Source organism: Chiloscyllium punctatum, chromosome 17, assembly GCF_047496795.1.
Source record: "Chiloscyllium punctatum isolate Juve2018m chromosome 17, sChiPun1.3, whole genome shotgun sequence".
Lineage (NCBI taxonomy): Eukaryota > Metazoa > Chordata > Chondrichthyes > Orectolobiformes > Hemiscylliidae > Chiloscyllium > Chiloscyllium punctatum.
Genome location: NC_092755.1, coordinates 53,114,557 through 53,137,667, shown reverse-complemented (window position 1 = coordinate 53,137,667; position 23,111 = coordinate 53,114,557). Strand labels below are relative to the sequence as shown.

At 41.5% G+C, this 23,111-nt stretch overlaps 1 pseudogene; it reads left to right on the top strand.

Moving 5' to 3' along the window:
• Nucleotides 1-23,111, top strand: part of LOC140487647 (immunoglobulin lambda-1 light chain-like) — a 30,918-nt pseudogene that overhangs the window by 5,240 nt on the left and 2,567 nt on the right.

The following is a 23,111-nucleotide window of genomic DNA, read 5'->3' as shown; positions in this document are numbered from 1 at the left end:
TGTATTAGAATATATGAAGGTGGATAAATCTCTTGGTCCTGACCAAATATATCCAGGAACACTACAAGAGGCTAGAACAAAATTATGGAGGCCCTGGCATCATTGTTAGCCACGGGTGATGTCCCAGAAGATGGGGGAGAGCGCATGTCATTCCATTATTCAAGAAAGGCTGCAAAGAAAATCCTGGGACCAGTAAGCTTAACATATGTGCTGGTTAAGTAACTTGAGAAGATTCTGAGGTGTAAGATAGGCATGCATTTGGAAAGACAGGGTTTGATTAGGAGTAGTCAGCATGGTTTTCTGACTGAGAGATCATGCCTCACAAACACAGATTTTAATTTTCTGCAAGTGCTTTTAATACTGCAAGTGTGAACTCACCAACATCCCGTACAATTGCAACATAACTTTCCAATTTCTATACTCAATGCCCTGATTGATGAAGGCCAATGTGCCAAAAGCCTTCTTCACTGCCATTGTTACTTGTGACTGCACTTTCGGAGAACTGTGAACCTGAACTCCAAGATCCCTCTGTTCTACTACACATCTCAAGGCCCACCCATTCACCACTTATGTATATTAAAGTCCATTTGTTATTTCTTGGCCCACCTCCCTAGCTGATCAAGATCCTGCTGCAATTTCTGATAACCTTCCTCACGTTCCACAACACTCCCTATTTTAATATTATCTGCAAACTTACTAATCATGTCTTGTACCAAATTATGCCCCTCACCGAAATCATTAATATAGATACAAACAGTAATGGGCCCAGCACCGACCCTTGAGGCACTCCACTTGTCACAGACCTCTAGTTCGACAAGCACCCTTCCACCATTACTCTCTGCTCCCTATCATCAAGCCAATTGTGCATCCAGTTTTACAGCTCTCCCTGGATTCCATGCGACCTAACCTGCCAGACCAGACTACCATGTGGAACCTTTTCAAAGGCCTTACTGAAATCCATAAAGACTATGGCTACCATCCTACCCTCATCAACCTTCCTCGTCACTTCATTAAAGAACTCAATCATTGGAGCTGGGAATATCGCAGATGAAGTGCCTTCTCCTCCTGTGAGTGGTTTAATTGTTCATCACCATTCATGACTGGATGTTGCAGGGTTGCAGAGCTTACTATTGGTTGTGGCTCACTTAATTCTACATGAATATGGTCATGTTTAGTAACTTCAACAAGTTGACATCTCATTTTTAGGTATGTCTGTTGCTGCTCCTGCCATGTTCTACTGCACATTCCATTGAACCAAATTGTTTCCCTGGCTGGATGATAATGGTTGAGTAGGAGATATGCTGATTTGTGAATTTGTAGATTGCACTGGATGCTGTTGATGGCCCATGGCATCTGATGCCCAGTCTTAAGTTGTTAGGTCTGTTCAAAGTCTGTCCCATTTCGCACTGTCATGTGCCACACAATATGAGAGATGGGTTTTGAAATGTGAAAGCGAAGTGTGGGGTCACTCCTATCGCTACTGTCATGAAAAGATGCATCTGCAGTGGGCAAATTGATAGGGCGAGGTCAAGTATATTTTTTCCCTCTTGTTGGTCCCTCACCATATACCACTGACAGAATCTAGTAGCTATGTCCTTTTACATCCAAACAGTTGGATCAGTAGTGCTACTGATGAGCCACTGTTAATGGTGGCCATCGAAATCTCCACCCTTAGAACATTATGTGTTGTTCAACTTGGAGAAGTACTGATTTTATCAGAGGGGAAAAGTTGGTATGTGCAGACCAGCAGGAAGTTTCCTAAAGCCATGACAGTTTGGGGGATCTGGAGTCATTGCTGATGATAGTGAGGACAACTCCCTCCTGCCTGTATATTACTGCGTCACCACCTCTGCTGGGTCTGTCCTACCAGTCGGAGGGTGATATCTGGGACATTGTCCAGAAGGTATGAGTATGACTATGTCAGGCTTTTGCTTGACTAGTTTGTGAGACAGCTCTTCAAAATTTGGCATGATTCCCCAGATGTTCGTAATGATGACTTTGCAGAATCAATCAGATTCTTTTGCCAGTGTCTAGGTGAATGTCAATGGTGAGACTTCTTAGTGCTTGCTACAGCTGAGTGGTTTGCTAGGCCATTTCAGAGGGCAGTTGAGAGTCAACCACACTGTTGTGATTCTGGAGACACATGTAGACCAGACCAGGTGAGGGTGACAGATTTCCTTCTTTTGAGGGACGTTAGTCAATTAGATTGCTTTTTTCTTTGACAATTGACGATGGTTTCATTACCATGAGTAGACTTTTAATTCCAGGTATATGTATGGAATTCAAATTGCACGAATACCAAACGCTGTTCCCCAGAAAAATATCTAGGTTTCTGGATTAATAGTCTAGTGATAATACCATTAAGCTTCCACATTTCCAATATCAGGTAGCTATTATTGTCGATACTTTCAGTTCGTAAAAGGATGCTAGAAAATATTAAACAGTGCTTTATTGGATGAATGTTTATTAATTAATGCTACCTATCTAAAAATTAGATGCAAGAATTGCTCATGTGTAATTTACGCACTGGCGAAATATGAGTTTCGATCACAGGAGAGAGATCGTAACCCTGAGGTTATCAATAAAGTTCACTGATATACAACTATCTGATAGACAATTTCGCTGAGAGATATCGGGAGACGTAATTCGGTTTGGGTAGCCATAGGGTTATTATGACACAGTAGTATTGTCACTACCTCTGAGTCAGGAGGCTTACTTTCACCCTCCAACTGCTCCAGAGGAGTGTAATAACATCTCTGAACATGTTGATGAAAAAATATCGGAGGCGACTATTTCAGCTTGTGTCATATATTACCACATTAAAAATCACACAACACCAGGCTACAGTCCAACGGGTTTATTTGGAAGTACTCGCTTTTAGAGCACTGTTCCTTCATCACAGCTACCTGATGAAGAAGCAGCGCTCAGAAAGCTAGCACTTCCAAATAAACCCGTTGGATTATAACCTGGAGTTGTGTGATTTTTAATTTGGTCCACCTCCATACTACACCACCAGATGGCCACGTTGCACCGCATACATGTTCCACAGCGAAATGAGCCACCTCTCTTGCGAGATATTTCTAATCGGAGCATTCGGCGGTTAAATAATGTACGATTAAAGCAAACTATTTTCAAGTAAGGGTTTCATTTCCAAATTAATTGTAATTGTTTGAACAAGTCCTCAGATACATCAAGTTTAAGTGCACACTCTGTTTGTTAATTGTAAAATCACAAGGAGATAATCTACAACGCTGGACATGCTCAAACACCTTCCATCCGGTCCGCCACGATCCTCCAACTTCGTGTCCGCACCACATTCGGAAGGACGGTCAACCTCCAGTTCAGCTCTCCCTCATATTCACTTGTGTATTTCTCCGTGACCTGCTACCGCCGCAATACATTTCTCCCTGCATTTCGTTCTCTCCGTGCTCCTATTTTCTCCAGGTTTGCTCTCTCTCCCTCTCTGTTTTGCTCCATCTGGGTTCCTGTCAAGGATAAGCAGTGAAAAGCAGGGAATCCCATCTCAGTGACATCAGTAGTTGAATGTCTGTCTTTTTAAAAGAGTTATTAAAACAATATTAGTACGCAGTACTCTGAACATCAAATAGTATTATCATTTAAACGTAGTTCAATTATTCCTAATCCATTTGGAAAAGGGTCATTCATTGGAAAATACACTTATGTGCGAAACTGGGGCTGTGTTCCCCACAGCGGAGCAGGTTAAAGGGAGGTTTCGTCGAGGTGCTGAGCAAAGGAGGAAAGATGGATTCCATTGGACGAAGGTTCAACAACCATAGATTTAAGGTAATGTGCAAAAAGAAAGGGCAGAACCAATCGGAGGAGGTAAATAAGGAGGTCTTTTTTTAATGATTGGAAATGCATTGACTGACAGATGGTGAGGTAGCTTTCCATAAAAACTTAGGATAATAGCAAAAGGCCTAAACATGGGAAATGTGTGAGGCAATAAGTAAAGAGAAGAGCTGGTTGTCTTAACTGGACAGTTGCTTCATACAGGACGAAAATGAATAGTGCGAATGCAGGAGATTAGAGTCAAGAGCTCTCTCCACCGCCAGTGGCATACGAGTTCGGATACGCAAAGGAGCATAGAGAAAGTAAACACCAGGAAAGAGAAAAGAGAAGAGAAAAGCAGTAGTGGCAGATGGGCCCTGGCTCATGAGCCATTGCTTGGCTGTCATTTTGGACCAGGTTGAGGATGGAGTGGTAAGAAAATACTACAAACAGAACACAACAATTTCTTTTTTTTTCTATTAAGGAGCTTTTGTTTTTAGAATGTGTAGTTTCATTTTAAATTTGACGATAAAGATGGAGACAACCGAACTCTGTTCAAACGAATCAGGATTTTTACACAGAGACTCTTTAAAATCTGAAGTCTATGTCGGCTTAATCTTCGTTAACATCGAGACGTGTACAGATATTTAAAACCCCCACAAAACCATTGCAGTCAACAATTCAGCGAGTATGGAATAATATAGTCCACTTGAAGTGCCTATAACATGCATGGCAAACTCCAGCATCATAATCGTTGTCCCCTGTAAAGTTTGTAAAGAATGTACAACATACAAACTTACAGCAAATCAGATTACTATAATAGATGAATTAACTATATAGTTGAGCTCTCGCGGTGTGATGACTGTATCCCTACCTCTGGGCCAGAACATTCAAGCTTGGGTACCAACAGCTCCGGAGGTGTGTCAGATCATGCCTGAACAGGTTGATTAAAAATGTCTACAAAGGATTCATAGAATTAAACTTGTCATGGGCACAATATGGTACAGGGATAAGAATCGAATATGGAAAGATGCAGTGTCTGGAGTTAGACTTCGAGTGTTAAAAGCTCGCCTTTCTCCACAATAAACATTTATAACAGATAAAGAAATGTTAAAATTGAAGACTCTCCACAGAGAGAATGAAACATGCGAATATGTGATGGGGCTACTAAACTGCTTTTTGCAGTGCTGTACTAACAAAAAACAATAGAGCAGACATGAATAATACCATTCTGCCTTATCAACCCACTAATCCTTATAGCCATTCTATTTCTAAACCAAACGTTTTGCTCTGCATCATCATCAGAAAACACAACATAGTTTCCACATGCATGCTTTTGGTAACCATAACTCAACGCCATGATTTAATCTGTCAATACTTTCTCTACATTCATTGCTGGCAAGCAGACATGTCCTTCAATCAGCAAAAGTGAGGACTGCAGATGCTAGAAACCAGAGTTTAGGTCAGAGTGGTGCTGGAAAAGCACAGCAGGTCAGGCAGCATCCGAGGAGCAGGAAAAACGACGTTTGAGGCAAAAGCCCTTCATCAGGAATAACAACCACTGAATAACTGGCTAGATTTTCAAAATGCAGTTAAGCATCTCGCACGTAGCAGATTGTCTTCCATTCCGTCAGTGAACCAGATGGGCTTTTCCTGACCATCAACAGTGAAGTCCAGTGAAAACACCACAGTCTCCTCGCCCGTATTGAAACAATTTATCAAATAGATTCACTTCTAAACATATCTTCAATGAGTTTCAATGGTTAACTCAAGATCTATTTCTCAGCATAAACTCTGTTCCCAAATTCAAACGGTCCAATGGATATGCTTAAGCTGCTCTATTGACGTTTAGTTGTGATTTTTCTAATCAAATTGCACTTCCCGTATTGGAACATTATGTTAAAAGTCTTGCTGTAATTAATTCAAATTGTCATTTCTTTGCAAAAGGCATTGAAACAGTTTCAATTTCGCATTCCCAGATGACAATAAACATTCTTTCATGCTTTCGTGCATTCCTTTCAGATTTACCAGTTCCGTCAACATCTGCAATTCTATCTCCATCCAATTAAATTATGGTGACCCTGGTCCGTTTTGGTGAATTGGCTTCATCCTGCAGACTGAGTGGACTGCAGATAGCAATGCTGCAAGGACAATTTGACGAGTCAGATTCGGGAGGACATTGTCAACATCTTCAGTGTGAGCACTTTCTGAGTCTCTCAGCAACTGAGTGGGCACCAGGCCAGCTTCACTATTGTGATAAAAGCTTATTGTTTGTTTTATCTCTCCTCACGCCCTCTTTGAACTCATCATCTCTATGAGACTTCCCTTCTGTTTGCTTGATGCTGTTCCCATTAAACTACTGATTATCCAACCCCTCTTCATTACCTTCAAGGTGAGCTGACATTCCAAACAATTCGTCTCAGGAGTTGTCCCTCTTTCCTTTAAATTTGATTCCCTACAGTGTGGAAACAGGCCCTTAGGCCCAACCAGTCCACACCGACCCTCCGAAGAGTAACCCACCCAGTCCCACTTCCCTCTAACTAATGTACCTAACACCATGGGCAATTTAGCATGGCCAATTCACCTGACCTACACATCTTTGGATTGTGGAAACCGGAGCACCCGGAGGAAAGCCACGGAGACACAGGGAGAATGTGCAAGCTCTACACCGACAGTCGTCCAAGGCTGGAATCGAACCTGGGTCCCTGGTGCTGTGAAACAGCAGTGCTAACCACTGAGCCACCATGCCACCTCTAATTATGTTGTCATTACACCTCTCAGGAAAATAAGCTTTTTTCTGTGAGCTATTATCCCACTTACAGCCTCCATTTCTTTAAATTTCGTGTATGTGTTACAATGCTTAGCAATACCTTATCTTTATGACTTCACGACAAAATATAACAGGTATCACAGTGGCTGATTGAGTTGGTGCTGTGGGTGATCAGGGTGTGCAAAGAATAATGAATTGTATAAGCTGCATGGCCTGTGTGGTCACAGAAATTGCTGTAAATGATTTACACAAAAATACATTTCCCAGACCCTGCCTAATTAGAATTTGATTTCAGAATTCACATGAGTCAGCTGATCATTGCCGAATCTTGTTCCATTAATTTTCTCTTCTATAGTTTCACATTTGTGCACCAGTGAGACTGGTTTAAGTTGTTCCCCATAGCTCTCGCGCTTTATATTTCACACCCATTTTCGTTTTCTGCGGCATTTAAATTTAACCAAAGGCAGATATTGTTGAATATTGGGACTAAAACAGGTATAGAAGTCCTCAGCCGGAAACTGTAGAAGTAAACTTGATTAACCTATATCGACACTTCCAGTTTTCCTTTTAGAGAGGAAGGACCGTCACTGGTTATTGGTGCCAGTGCGATGAATTATAGGAGCAATAACAATCATTTATAATTAGCTTTTGATTCTTGTAATTGTTTTGTCGCATTTTACAAGAGAATCTTGTATCAGAAACGAAACGCATGTTTCAATCTGAATAATCTCTCTAAATATACATATCTGATCGGAATAACGACCATACATGGAGAACATGGTAAACATACCTTGCAGAAGTAGATTGTTCTCCTAGTTACCATGGATTCAGTTATAGTCTTCTGCAACAGTGTGCGACATGTGCCTGCAGACGAGTCATTGTACACACTGTAATTTGAATTTTCATGCTTTCTTGGTTAAGTTTTTTCTTTTTTGGTTGTCTCTGTGCTCAAATATCTAAATAATCCAATAGCATTTGAAATTCTTGGAATGACGTGAATTCAGGTTCATCTTAAGTGATATCTGAATATAGTCCATTGCTTGTTCTGGGTGCTAATTTTAAAAATCCACAAGAAAGCCTCTGAAAATCATGGAAATACTCAGGTCAGGCAGTGGTTACATCGATCAAAGCCAATGTAACTTTTCAGGTCGATGCCCTTTCATCATTATTTTGGAATGATCCACATTGCAACAGTATTCATAGCATCAAGACTCATCAGCCGTCTTCAGTGATGAGTAACGTGTGATTATTACAGAAGAAAACTATAGCAAAATTCACTTCTAAAATCTTATTATGAAATATTCGATGTTAATTTCACCGAATACCCATATTTAAACTTATCCAACACATCTTGAGTTTCTGTATAATGTACTGTAGTTCCCGAATTTCACCTTTAAACAGCGATACTGTCTGGCATTTACCACATTAATTTTCGCCCATTCACAAACTTTTGACTTGATCACTGTCGGGTCATTCCCATAGGTCAACGCACGTCTCAAAAGTGCTACCAAGAAACCATCTGTATGCCACGTTTGCAGCAGACATACTTAAGATTACAATGCGCGCTTGTGAAACATTGAAACTTAACATGTTTTTGAGCCAATGATAACGGCGAGTGATATCTGTATAATGTCCACACAAATGGCATGTAAGCTGTATTATATAAAAATCTTCCACAGAGCAACAGGTCACTTTGTTCAGTCAATTTCAACCCACCTGCCATTACATAAACCTCTGCAGAAGGGGCTTGAATTCTCACCTCCTCTCCAGAGATACAGACACAACCCCTGTGCCGCAACAGCAATGCACTTATTGAAAAGTAATTAAGTGATCAAAGTAACTTCTGACCTGGTTTTATGATGGCAGAAAGAGGCTTACACTTCTTTACATTATACTGTTTACCATTATTTACAAGTTAATACAGCCCCAGGTTGTCATTGCAGACCAGAACATTGTACAGAAACCAGGCAGGATGATAATGCAAACCGATACAAAGCCCGAGCTCAGCCTTTGAGCTATTTCTCCACAAAATATATTATCCAGAGCAGTCCATCACATCCCCGAATTAGTTGACATTCGTGGAATTTAGGTGAATTTAATGAAGTGTAATACTTTTTCCTCACTTATCTGTGTTTGTAGCCAACCAATATTCACCATCACTCTTTGGTGTCTCCGCTTGCTCGTGTTGCTTCTTCGTCTACTCCCTTTCTAACATATAAATTCCCTTTCTTCATTCCCTACTAACATCCAAAACTTGTAAGCATTTATGCAACCTTCAGTTCTATTTATACGTATTGCTTCACTCCTCCACCACGCCTCCCCCACCCCATCCCTCATCGCTACCCCAAACCAATTTGTTTAAATCCTTCTTAACCAGACGCATGAACTTGAAACGAACAAATTGGTCCCAAGCTGGTTGATGCACAACTCACGCTTCTGAGTAGATGCATCTTCCCCAGAAACGGCACAAAAAAAGTGAAGCCAGCAATTCTGCATTCTGCCTCAAATTACACATTGATCTTTTCTATATTGTCAATTTCCACTCTAACTGACTTATGTCACAGGGTGCAACACAGAGATTACCCCCTCCAATATCATGCTTTTTGTTTTCATAGCTCCAGAGTATCTAACCATTGGACCACAACATATCGTCTCTTTATGACAATGGTAGTGATTTACATAATAGATCCCCGCTCATTCCCGTATCCTAGTAGAATGTTCCACACCCAATCTCTGAGAACCGGTTCCCAGAGAAGCATACACGGTGGTGACAAGCTTAGCGGGATAATTGGCAAATTAAAACCAACGCATTAACTATCTAACAAGTCATTTCTTTTGACATCCCAGGACAAAGTCCACCAGAACTCAAAACCGTGTCAGCCTTCAGTTCCAACAATTGATTCAGTACTATTTCACTGGTGATTATAATTTTCCTCATTTTCCCTTACCCTTCCAGTTCTTGATTTATAACTATTTCTGGGATGTAACCTGCATCCTCCATAGTGAAGACTGATCTTGATTAAGCTTTCTATTATTCTGTGATATCCTTATTTCACATTTTTAATTCTCAGTGTCATTTTCTATAAGACTAACAATCACATGGTTAACTTTTGTTCTTTAAATATGTATAGAAACTTTCGGCTTTTTTATACTTCTAGCTAGCTTTATCTCAAACTCTAATTTTTCCCACTTAATTAACATTTTACCTTAATTTGCATTTATTATATTTCTAACCAATCTTCTGAGCTGCAAACCTCATTTGCACATCTGTGTGTTTCTCTTTAAACTTGTTCTTTTTATCCTTCAAATTAACTATGCGTGCTGAGTCGGTCCCTTAGAATTTTGCTTATTCATTGCAATGTACCAATTCCGTGCATACTGAAAAAAAGCCTGGAAGGTCAGCCATTTCATTTCCATACTTTAACTTGTTATGACTTCCTATGCTGGTGATGGACTGAAGTGGACAATGTTAAAAATCACACAACACGAGGCTATAGTCCAACAGGTTTATTTGGAAGCACTAACTTTCGGAGCGTTGCTCTGTCACCAGGCACTCTGAATGCTCATGCTTCGAAATAAACCTGTTGGAATAGAACCTGACTTTGTGTGAGTTTTTAAAAACTATGATTTGCTAATTCCTTTCAGCTGGCTCTTCTTTCCTGCCTTCAATTATCAAACTAAGTTAATAATGACCATGACGGAGTTATCAACTGGCAATGTCCACATCTTGTGAATGAATTTAAACCATTCTGTTTATTTAACTTTTAACCACTTGCCTTGGGCCCACTTTTCTCCTCTTCAAACTGAATACAAAATGATCACTGCTACCTCACGATACCTTTACTGTGAGATCATTAACTGATGTTATCTTATTACACATTGGTGGTGTCAAGGCTCTTAAGTGTTGTTGGCGCTGCACTCAAACACAGAAGTGAGATGTATTCCATCACACTCTTAACTTGTGACTTGATGATGATGGAAAAGTTTTGGGGAGTCAGGAAGTAAGTTATTCACCGAAGTTTTCCTAGCTTATGAACTGCTCTAGTGGCCAATGCGTTTATGTGGCGAGTACAATTGAGTTTCTGGTCAATGGTAATCTCAAGCATATTAATAGTGGGGATTCAGTCTTGGAAAAAATGATTGAATGCCAAGGGACGGTGGTTAGATTGTGTCTTATTGTCATTGCCTGGCATTTGTAAGGCGTGAAAGCTAGTTGTTCCTTGTCAGCCCAAGCCTGGATGTTTCCCAGATCTTGTTGCATTCCAACATGGACTGCTTCGGTATCTGAGGAGTTTCGAATGGTGCTGAACATTGCGCAATTATCAACGAACATTGCCATTTCTGACCTCATGATGGAGGAGCTGAACATGGTCCGGCTTAAGTCATTAACCTGAGGAATACCTGCACAGATATCCTGGAGCTAAGATGACTGATGTCGAACAAACACATACATTTTCCTATGTGCCAGGCATGGTTCCAAATGGAGAGAGTTGTTCCTTGATACCCATTGATTCTAGTTTTGCTCGGGCTCTTTGATGCCATTCTCGGTTGAATGCGGCCTTGATGTCAAGAGCTATCATTTTCACCTCGCCTCAGGAAGTCAACTCTTCTGTCCCCATTAAACCAAGACTCTAATGAGGTCAGAAGATGAGTGGCACTGGCATAACCCAAACTGATTATTTTTATCACATGGAGGATGAAGCCCTCTGCTAGTTAAAACCAAACACCCAGAACATTTCGCTTTGCCTCGTAATCTGTTAAAAATGTGTGAATGAAAGAAGATCCTTGATTTCCACTGTGTAAATGAAAAGTTACAATTTATTAATTTATCACTAACAGGAAACACTGAACAAAACTATTAACAAACTGAATATTCTTTCCACTAACTAATCACTACCCCTTTGCTGAACAATTCTGTTAATATGCTGTTCCAACTAAAAAACATTACATTAACTCACTTTCTCAAAGTCTATACAGCCTCTTTTCCTGTCTTCCTTCCGGTCTTCCAATTTTTCTGTTTTCTCCCTGGGTTGTCTTCTTACTTCTTACTGCTGTACAGGGAAATGTACTTTTGATAGATAGTGCCTTTTGAAATTTCTTTGAGAGCAAGATGTTTATTTCTTCAGATGGCATTTGGTATGTTGCTGTACAACAGTTGCTCTAAATTCCCAACTTTTTTACACCCCCAACATTGATGCCTCTCAAGAGTCAGATGTTGTCAATACAACAAATTCAAATTTAATTAGGTTTTAGTATCCTGGGTATAATTTAAATTAATTGATTAAATTTGAATTGTTCTCAAAGCAATATCCAAAACTTTAACAGCCATTTGCTACATGTATTTATTTTAGAGCGGGCCGTCTCCCAGCTGCCCTGTGCGCTGGCAGCTGTGGCTGCTATTTAAATTCAGAAAATACCTTCTATCTTAAAGCGACTATACACTCTTTTGAATTTGTAACAGTATCACCCAGCAGGTTACCACTGAACAAGGGGCAATGTGGTTGACTCTTAACTGCCCTCTGGGCAATTAGGGATGTGCAATAAATGCTGCCCTAGCCAGCGACGTCCTCATCCCATGAATGAGTTTTTTTTAAGGATGCTGTGTGAGAGTACTGTTAATGACAGCTTTCATCATTTTAATTATGATCCAATGTAGACACTTGGGGCAGTAATTGGCCGGGTTGGATTTGTCTTTCATTTTATGTAAAGGACATACCTGGGCAATTCTCCAGGTTATTGGGTGGATGCCAGTGGCTGTAGCTGTACAGAAATAGTTTGGCGAGGGGTGCATCACATTCTGGAATATAAGCGTGCAGTAATACTGCTAGAATGTTGCCAGTACCAATAACCTTTGCAGTATCCAATGGCTCCAACCATTTCCTGATACCAGGTGGAAAGAATCGAATAGGCTGAAGACTGACATCTGTGATGCCAGGACCACTGGTGGAGGCCATGATGAATCATCCACTTGGCACTTCTAGCTGAAGATTGCGGAGAATACTTCAGCCATATTTTTTGTACCGATGTGTTGGGCTCTTCCATCATTGATGGTGGGGGCATATGTGGAACCTCCTCATCAAATGAGTTGCTCAGTTATTGATTTATCTTGATTAATCATCGCCTTTCACCGCTGGGTGTGGCAGGGTTGCACAGTTCAGACCAGCTCAGTTGGTTATGGGCTCGATTACCTTTGTCTGTCATTTGCTACTTATGCTGTTGGCATGCAAGTGGTCCTGTTTGGTTATTTCACCAGGTGGATACCTTATTTTTATGTCTGCCTGGTGCTGCTCCTGGTACATCTTTCTACAGTCTCCATTGAAACAGGGTTGATACTCTAGCTTGATTGTAATGGCTGCGTAGGGAATACACCAGTCCATGAATTTGCAGACTGTGCTGATGTACAATTCTGCTGCTGTTGACGACCTACAGCGCCTCTTGGATGCCCAGTTTTGGGTTGCAAGATCTATCCAAAGTCTTTCCCTTTTAATACATTGATATTGACACACAACATGATGGAGGGTATTCTCAATGTGAAGGCCAGACTTTGTCTCCACAAGAACTGTGCGCTGGTTACTCTTACCTTTACTGTCATGGATAGATACATCTGCAACACACAAATTGGTAAGGATGAATTCAAGAATATTTTCTCTTATGTTTGCTTCATCACCACTTGCTGCAGACCCAATCCAACTATGTCCTTTAGGACTCGATCGGTAGTGCTGCTGCCAATGCACCCTTGATGGTGGACATTGTAATCCCCCATCCAGAGGAGAATTTGCTCCTTTAGCACCGTCAGTCCTTCTTCCAAGTGTTGTTCAACTTGGAGAAGTGCTAATTCATCAACAAAGGGAGGGTGGTATGTAGTAACATGCAATATGTTTCCTGAAGCCATAACACCCCTGGGGTCAAAGTTATTGAAACCATAGTAATTCTGTGTACCACTATTTTGCCCCTCTGCTGGTTCTGTCCTTCCAGCGGGTCAGGGTAGATTCTTGGATGATGATGGTGGTGTTTTGGAAATTTTCTGGAAGGCATAATTCTGTCAGTATGATTATGCTTATTGCAGGCTGATGGTTGAATTGTCTGTGAGGCAGCTGCCCCAAATTTGGCACTAGCCCATAGCTGTTTGCAACAAGGACTTTGCAGGATCAAAGGGATGTTTTGCCGCTGTCTTTTCTAGTACCTAAGTCAAAGTAGATGATCCGTCATTTGTTTGTGGAGTCGTCATAGTGCATCATACTGCTGAATGGCTTGCTAGGCCATTTCAGAAGGCAGTTGAGAGGCAACTGCATTGCTGTGGCATGTAGGCCATACCAGGTGAGATTGGCAAATTTCTGTCCCTGAGGAACGGTAGTGAGCTAGGTTTTGTTTCTGATTATGAACAATGGTTTCATGGATGTGACTAGATTCTTAATTTTACATATTTTCATTGAATTCAACTTCCACCAGCTGCTCTGAACCCTGGTCCCAAGAACATCACATGAGTCTCTGGATGAGTAGTCTCGCGATAATTCGACTAGACTAACAGTTCCCCTATGTCGGACTGTTGCTCCAGCTCCTGCTATTTTCACAGTGCTTTAATTCACGTATGCTTATTAATTAATGACACCTATCTGAATAGTAGATGCAAAAGTTATTCACAAATAATTTATGCACTGTTCAAATATGAGGTCAGAACTCAGGATATAGATGATACCCTACAAGATACAAAAATGTTTATTGATAAGTAAACATCTGACCGACAATTTCAAAGTAACCCTCGGTGACTTAATTAGAATGGGTTCATTCTAAGGGCACCCATACAATTTTTGCGGTGCAGTGGTAGTTTCACTATCTCTGAGTCAGGAGGACTGGGTTCAAGTTTCAGTAGCTGCAGAAGTATGTCATAACATCTCCAAATACGTAGTTTAATGAGAAAATATCGAAGGCAAGCATTCCACTCTGTGTCATATATCGCTGCAGCCACCAGATAGCAATGTTGCACCACATACACTTGTTCAACAGCGAAATGACAACCTCACTTGGGGAATATTTCTAATCAGAACATTCGGTGGTTAAATAAAGCTCATTTCATTCAACAATTGACAACGAAAGACAATTATCTTCAAATTAACTATGATGGCTTGCACAAGTCCTTAGCTATTCCAGTTTTCAAATGCATTCTCCGTTGCTTATTTGTTTTTAACTAGCTAAGAAGCTAATCTATAGCCTTGGGCATTGTCGTCTACTTTCCATTTAGTCCGCCATGCTGCTTGAGGTTTCCAACCGCAAATTATTCAGAAGGAAGGCGGTCAGCCTGTGCTTTTGCTCTCCCTCACATCGATTTGTGCTTTTCTATGACCAGGTACCGCCGCCTATCGTTGTGCCCTTGTTCTTGTTCTGTCCGTTCTCCTCTTCTCTCCACATTTCTCTCTCTATGTTTCGCGCTCTCCAGTTCTTGTCAAGAATAGACAGTGAACAGTAAGCATTCCCATTTTACTGACAGCAATACTTGAATATTTGATTGAAAATCACACAACATCAGGTTATCGTCTGTGGGAGAAAAGCAAACAAGTTTGCCTTCCCATCACTTGCTCACAGAAACCATGTCTGTTTTAGCCAAAGACAGCTTACCCATAATGCCACTGGCACCTCAACCTGATCACACTCAGCTCAGGAGCTAACAGTGAAATGAAACATTACCGACTGAAGTTTCGCGACTGAAGGAATATACTACCTAGCTGATCTGCTAACTGGTTTTCCTATCTCATAACAGTATAGTCGCTCCTGAAACCTCAAGAGCATTTCTGGTCTCCCCAGGTACTCAATCCCCATAAAGCCCACGCAGACTAGGTGGTACCAACATACCTGCCAAGAATGAACACTACCATAGGGGTCTATTGAAGCCAGGATGCTAGCCATTAGCACCCGTTTATGCAGATTAGCTGAACCTCCTGTCACAATTATTGACTGATGGATTTTACTGAACAAGCAATCATTTTCTATTAACTGAAATCGAAACTGTATTGTCTTGTAATTAACATACAATGCTGTAACTATAAAGCTGACCGTACCTACTGCTAGGGGAGGAGAATCCTTGACTTAACTGTGCAGAGAGTCCATTTTGCATCAGTCCGGTCAATTTCTCTTCCCCTCTTTATCATGAGAAATAAATCAATGTTCATCAATTTCACAAGATCCGTGTGTGGCCTCTATTTGTAATTGGACAGTTCTCCGACTAGTCTAACAGCTTTATTTCGATGTACTAGCTTTCGGAGCGCTGCTCCTTCGTCAGGTAGCTAGTGGGGCAGGATCATTGGACACAGAACTTAAAGCAAAAAATCATAGTGTCTGAATTCTGTGAATTCTGTGACTGGCACTATGATTTTTTGCTATAAATTCTGTGTACTATTATCCTAGCTGCCTGACGAAGGAGCAACGCTCCGAAAATTTGGACGTTCAAATAAACCTGTTGGACTATATCGTGGTGTGTGATTTTTAACTTTGTCCACCCCATACACCACCAGCACCTCCACAACGTGAATATTTGATTTTAAAAATATTAAATCAATTTTAGCATGTAATAGACTGGGCATCAGACAGTATTATCATTCAGCTGTCGGTCAATGATTACTAATCTATGTGAAAAAAAAGGATCGCTCAGTGGAAACCAAACCACTGCGTGTGAGAAACTGAAGAGTGTTCTCGCTACAGCAGAGTAGATTAAAGGGAAATTTGATCGAGGTGTTGTTGAAAGAGTTTGGTAGCGCATAGAACATAGAACATAGAACAATACAGCACAGAACAGGCCCTTCGGCCCACGATGTTGTGCCGAACTTCTATCCTAGATTAAGCACCCATCCATGTACCTATCCAAATGCCGCTTAAAGGTCGCCAATGAATCTGACTCTACCACTCCCACGGGCAGCGCATTCCATGCCCCCACCACTCTCTGGGTAAAGAACCCACCCCTGACATCTCCCCTATACCTTCCACCCTTCACCTTAAATTTATGTCCCCTTGTAACACTCTGTTGTACCCGGGGACAAAGTTTCTGACTGTCTACTCTATCTATTCCTCTGATCATCTTATAAACCTCTATCAAGTCACCCCTCATCCTTCGCCGTTCCAACGAGAAAAGGCCGAGAACTCTCAACCTATCCTCGTACGACCTACTCTCCATTCCAGGCAACATCCTGGTAAATCTTCTCTGCACCCTCTCCAAAGCTTCCACATCTTTCCTAAAGTGAGGCGACCAGAACTGCACACAGTACTCCAAATGTGGCCTAACCAAAGTCCTGTACAGCTGCAACATCACTTCACAACTCTTGAATTCAATCCCTCTGCTAATGAACGATAATACTCCATAGGCCTTCTTACAAACTCTATCCACCTGAGTGGCAACCTTCAAAGATCTATGTACATAGACCCCAAGATCCCTCTGTTCCTTCACCTGACCAAGAACCCTACCATTTACCCTATATTCCGCATTCTTATTTGTTCTTCCAAAATGGCAGGGTTCACACTTGGCAGGGTTGAACTCCATCTGCCACTCCTCAGCCCAGCTCTGCATCATATCTAAGTCCCTCTGCAGCCGACAACAGCCCTCCTCACTGTCCACAACTCCACCTATCTTTGTATCATCTGCAAATTTACTGACCCACCCTTCGACTCCCTCATCTAAGTCATTAATAAAAATTACAAACAGCAGAGGACCCAGAACTGAACCCTGCGGAACTCCACTTGTAACTGGATTCCATGCTGAATATTTACCATCTACCACCACTCTCTGACTTCGACCGGTTAGCCAGTTTTCTATCCAATTGGCCAGATTTCCCTCTATCCCATGCCTCCTGACTTTCCGCATTAGCCTACCATGGGGAACCTTATCAAATGCCTTACTAAAATCCATGTACACTACATCCACTGCTCTACCCTCATCCACATGCTTGGTCACCTCCTCGAAGAATTCAATAAGACTTGTAAGGCAAGACCTACCCTTCACAAATCCGTGCTGGCTGTCCCTAATCAAGCAGTGTCTTTCCAGATACTCGTAAATCCTATCCCTCAGTACCCTTTCCATTACTTTGCCTACCACAGAAGTCAGACTAACTGGCCTGTAAATCCCGGGGTTATCCCTATTCCCTTTTTTGAACAGGGGCACAACATTCGCTACTCTCCAGTCCCCTGGTACCACCCCAGTTGCCAGTGAAGACGAGAAGATCATTGCCAACGGTACTGCAATTTCCTCTCTTGCTTCCCACATAATCCTAGGATATATCCCGTCAGGCCCGGGGGACTTGTCTATCCTCAAGTTGTTCAAAATGTCCAACACATCTTCCTTCCTAACAGGTATCTCTTCTAGCTTATCAGTCCGTTTCACACTCTCCTCTTCAACAATACGGTCCCTCTCGTTCGTAAATACTGAAGAGAAGTACTTGTTCAAGACCTCTCCTATCTCTTCCGACTCAATACACAGTCTCCCACCACTGTCCTTGATCGGACCTACCCTCGTTCTCGTCATTCTCAGGTTTCTCACATATGCATAGAATGCCTTGGGGTTATCCTTGATCCTATCCGCCAGGGATTTTTCATGCCCTCTCTTAGCTCTCCTAATCCCTTTCTTCAGGTCCCTTCTGGCTATCCTGTATCCCTCCACTGCTCTGTCTGAACCTTGTTTCCTCAACCTTATGTAAGCCTCCTTCTTCCTCTTTACTAGACATTCAACCTCCCTCGTCAACCAAGGCTCCCTCACACGACCATTTCTTTCCTGCCTGATTGGTACATACATATCAAGGACACGTCGTATCTGCTCCTTGAAAAAGTTCCACATTTCCACCACATCCTTCCCTGACAGCCTATGCTCCCAATGTATGCTCCTCAAATCCTGTTTTACAGCATCGTAATTTCCCTTCCCCCAATTGTAAAAACTTCCTTGTTGTGCGCACCTATCTCTCTCCATAACCAAGGTGAAAGTCACAGAATTGTGGTCACCATCACCAAAATGTTCACCCACTAACAAGCCCACCACTTGTCCTGGTTCATTACCGAGTACCAAATCCAATATGGCCTCCCCTCTGGTTGGACAATCTACATACTGCGTTAGAAAAGCTTCCTGGACACACTGCACAAACACCGCCCCATCCAATCTACTTGATCTAAAGAGCTTCCAATCAATATTTGGGAAGTTGAAGTCGCCCATGACTACGACCCTGTGGCTTCTGCACCTTTCCAAAATCTGTTTCCCAATCTGTTTCTCCACATCTCTGCTGCTATTGGGGGGCCTATAATAAACACCCAACAAGGTGACTGCACCTTTCCTATTTCTGACTTCAGCCCATACTACCTCCAGAGGCAGATCCCCCTCAAACTTCCTTTCTGCAGCCGTTATACCATTTCTAATTAGCAATGCCACCCCCCTCCTTTTTTACCACCCTCCCTAATCTTACTGAAACATCTGTAACCAGGAACCTCCAACAGCCATTCCTGTCCCTCATCTATCCATGTTTCCGTGATGGCCACAACATCGTAGTCCCAGGTACCGATCCACGCCTTAAGTTCACCCACCTTATTTCTGATACTCCTTGCATTGAAGTATACGCACTTGAGCCCATCTCTGTGTCTGCAAGTAGTCCCTGTCAGTGCTACCTTCTCCACAGCCTCCCTACAGTCTTGGACATCCTGACACACAGCTAGCTTACTTGCTGGACTACAAGTCCAGATCCCATCCCCCTGCCAAATTAGTTTAAATGAGAAAAAAACTGATTACATTGGGAGAAATTTAGACAGCCCGAGATTGAAACTAATTTGTGAAAAGAAAGGCCAGAGCGAGTCATAGGAGAAAAAGTAAGGAGCGAATTTCTTTTTTACATTGGTTGACATACCATGAAGCAGCATTCAGTCATGGCATAGAAAGCAAAATACCTGACAGTGGGAAATATGTGAGACAATCGATAAGTAAAGAGCTGGCTGTCCATTGAAGTTGGCTTTATTGGGCTCGCACTGTCCTCTTTCCTTACATTATCAAATGTCCGTCTGTGACATTATCTTCTCCAATGGGCGTATCTCTCGTTGTAATCAGTATGTCATAACTGTGCAATTATAATACTATTCATGCAACAACCAAGTTTATTCTGGCTTTTTTTTAAAAAAAAGAGTACAACATCTTTGAGGTTGATAGCCAATAGTTGGAAACCATTGTTGATTAAATTTTGCCAGAAAATTAAATGTGCTGATGTGTTACTTCAGCCTAAATCAGAAACTGATATGTTTAGAATTCGATTAACTCTTGGGCAACACAATGGTTCCTTCTAATGGCGGAAGTATTCAAAGCTTCTGAGGAACCAGGGCACCAAAACAAGTGTCCCCACAGGAATTATTTTAGTTTGTTCTCTTGCACTATGATTCATTAAAGTTAACATGACATCCATCTTATGTTTTGATCTGTATCAGACAATGTGAAGACAACCTTTTGTCAGAATTCCACAAAGAGCTTGAGAGACACCATCATGGGGTGAGTTGGTTCACAGGGAATCGCAACAGGGAATCGCAATAGGGAATCAAAGACAAACCAATGAAACGACGACTGCGCCCAATCAGGCAATTAACAGTCACAACCAGCAATGGGAGAAACCTCCGATTACTCAACTGCAGGTGTGATTGCAGTTGAGGACTTCATGCATGCACGCCTTTCATCTCAGAAAGGAAATCATAACAAAATGACTGGCCTTACTTTCATCGTTACAAATACCTTCTTTGAAGTATTGTTTTATGCCTGCGCTTTGTTGAATAATTGTATTACATTTTGCTGACTAATTTTATGTAACGACTTGATAATAAATTGATCGTAAACTTGCTAAAGACAAACGCTTTGCTGCTAGTCATTTTAAAATTGGAACATTAAAGATAATGATATTAACTAGCTACACAAATTTGCAAAGCACAGATCATTGCAGACATATCTACTGTGGTCATCAAAGATGGCAATATTAATTGTTTCTCTTCTCCTTGCTTTTCAACTAGGCAATGAAATGCTGCTACTTTCAATTGTTTATGGGTATGTGTATTGATATGATCAAACATTCTGGAGTCACATCAACAATATGACTTATGAAGAATCAATTTATAATGCATTGGGTTCATTTATAGAATGCAGAACATAGAACATTCCAGTGCAGTACAGGCCCTTCGGCCCTCGATATTGCACCGACCTGTAAAACCACTCTGAAGCCCATCTAACCTACACTATTCGATAACCGTCCATATGCTTATCCAATGACCATTTAAATGCCTTTAAAGTTGGTGAGTCTACTACTGTTGCAGGCAGGACGTTATACACCTTTCTTATTCGCTGAGTAAAGAACCTACCTCTGACATCTGTCTTATATCTATCACCCTTCAATTTAAAGCAATGTCTCCTCGTGCTGGCTATCACCATCCAGGGAAAAGGGCTCTCACTGTCCACCATATCCAATCCTCTGATCGTCTTGTATATCTCTATTAAGTCACCTCTTAACTTTCTTCTCTCATGAAAATAGCCTCAAGTCCGTTAGCCTTTCCTCAGAAGATCTTCCCTCCATACCAGGCAAGATCCTGGCAAATCCTCTCTGCACCCTTTCTAATGCTTCCACATCCTTCCTATAATACAGCAACCAGAAGTGTATGCAATACTCCACGTACAGCTGCACCAGAGTTTTGTGCAGGGTCGATAATGAACAAACTAGTATGGTATACATATCACTTAGTCACTGGTGCCCTGTAAATTTCCTCCCCACCAGTATTTATATCTTGCCACAAAAATGAACATTTTGCCCTCTGCTTGTTCTACCATTAAATAATGGCAACAATCTTTTCTTCTCTATTTTAATTTGCCATTCCTCTGTATACTCCCATCAAATTGCAACTCAAATGTCAAAAACCTCAGCTCCAAACTAACATTATAACTAACATTAAATTTCCTCAGCTCAGGAAGCACTCTGGTGGACCTCATTTCATCCCCCTCCTAAATCATGGTGAACAGAATTAGGCACAAATCTCCTGTTGTGGCCGAACTATAACATTTTGAAGGCTTCTGCATGACTGTCCTGTTTTCGAACTCTACAGTCTTTTTTTCTAAAACCCATTATTCCACCTGGACATAGATAACACATTCTGGCCTTACCTTCGACGTGCCTAATATGCCTTGCTACCTTTGAAGATAAATTCACATGATTCCCCTAGGTTCCTTTGTCCATGCACAATTTTCAAAACAGTTCGTTAAGTAACGGTCGTGCAAAAAGTACACATTCTCACATTACTGTTTTTAATTTCATCTATTACTTGCCTGTTTATTCTGCAAGCTTATAGATGTCCCTTTGCAGGCAATTGGCATCGGCCTCAGTGATTGACATACCTCTGATTTCGTAATTTTGCCGACTTCTGAAGTTTTACCCTGTGTTCTAATGAACAATTCACTTTCGTGCATCAAAAGGTCCTAATACTAATACCCGGGGATCAATAGTTCTAGACTGGATATTTCAACTCCAGGCTGAAAAATTGACAGCCTGCTGTTTTCTTTCCTCAAAACATTTTATTGTCCAACCTAATACAAGTCCATTTATGACACCAATCTCAACTACAAGCAATATTCAAAATTGCAGAATGTGACTTATTGATATTTTCACATTTACACCAGGCGCAAATGGGGTCCCTCCATTGACTCAACCAAGATCCATCTCAACATCCCCGGGGGAAACTGTGACGATCACCTCTACCATGTCCGGTGAAGTATCGGCAGCTACTATACCAGCTGGTACTGGCAGAAACCCGGCAGTGCCCCGGTCTTAGTTTGGTACGAGAGCTCCACGAGAGGTTCAGGAATTCCAGATCGATTTACCGGGTCTGTGGACTCATCAAGTAACAAGATGCATTTAACCATCACCAATGTGCAATCGGAGGATGCCGCCGGTTATTACTGCGCTGTAGCACTTAGCAGAATATTCACCTTCGGGAAAGGAACCAAGCTGAGCCTGGGCAGTAATTAAACGATATGCACCATAATTGCGGAAGTCTCAACATTACTTTCAAATCATTTGGTTGGGAGATTGAATAAGATCAAATGCATTTTATTGTTCTTCAATGCATTGACAATAAACTAGTGAATCTGCGTCATGAAATAAGGAAGGATTAGTCAGGCAGAAATGTCACTTATTTGAAGTGGATGATCTCAGCTGTAAACAGGAAGCAGGTCTGATTGGTCCCCAGGTGATACCAATATTATCTGGTTTTAGGTGGTGCAAGTGCGGCTTTTACGAGATAGTGTTGGTGCCCCTAACACTAGGCTATGAGGCTCCACATTGAAGTCCTGTTTACTCCAGAGATATCTTAGAAGATCCATAACTTGAATAAAAATACCTAAAGCACTTTCGGAGAAAGCCAAGATGAAGAAACGTTGCCATCGCGATCCACATTCTAAAGATATTCGACCATTTTCAGAGATCAAGCAGTCTTAATTTCATTGGGAGAAGATTGAAATGGCAAGATGGATGTACATTTACCCAGGGAAAATTCCGATTGCAATGTCTTGTTTCTAAGC